The following is a 322-nucleotide window of genomic DNA, read 5'->3' as shown; positions in this document are numbered from 1 at the left end:
AGAGTCGTATTATTATACGAGGAAGGCTGCGGTGCAATCATAGAATTCTAGTAACGATGATGTCTAGAATGAGATCCCAGGTTCGATTTTCGATATCGAGGGAGTTTCAAAGGTGATTGTGTATAAGCTCGAGGAAGAGCATGGGTCCATAGAATGATGGACGGGATAGCGAAAATATTTAGGCACGTGAAATGCGATGCTGTAATACTTGATGTTGATATAAATACGTATATGTTTTGTTCTCCTATGACAAACCTCTATAGTTCAGAGGTAGATTCCAAGCCAGATATTTTATGGCAATAAAATTTTTTATGAATATACA

Source organism: Apium graveolens, chromosome 11 (assembly GCF_009905375.1).
Source record: "Apium graveolens cultivar Ventura chromosome 11, ASM990537v1, whole genome shotgun sequence".
NCBI classification, from domain to species: Eukaryota; Viridiplantae; Streptophyta; class Magnoliopsida; order Apiales; family Apiaceae; genus Apium; species Apium graveolens.
The sequence above is the reverse complement of the archived record's forward strand: the minus strand, read 5'-3'. Positions refer to the sequence as shown.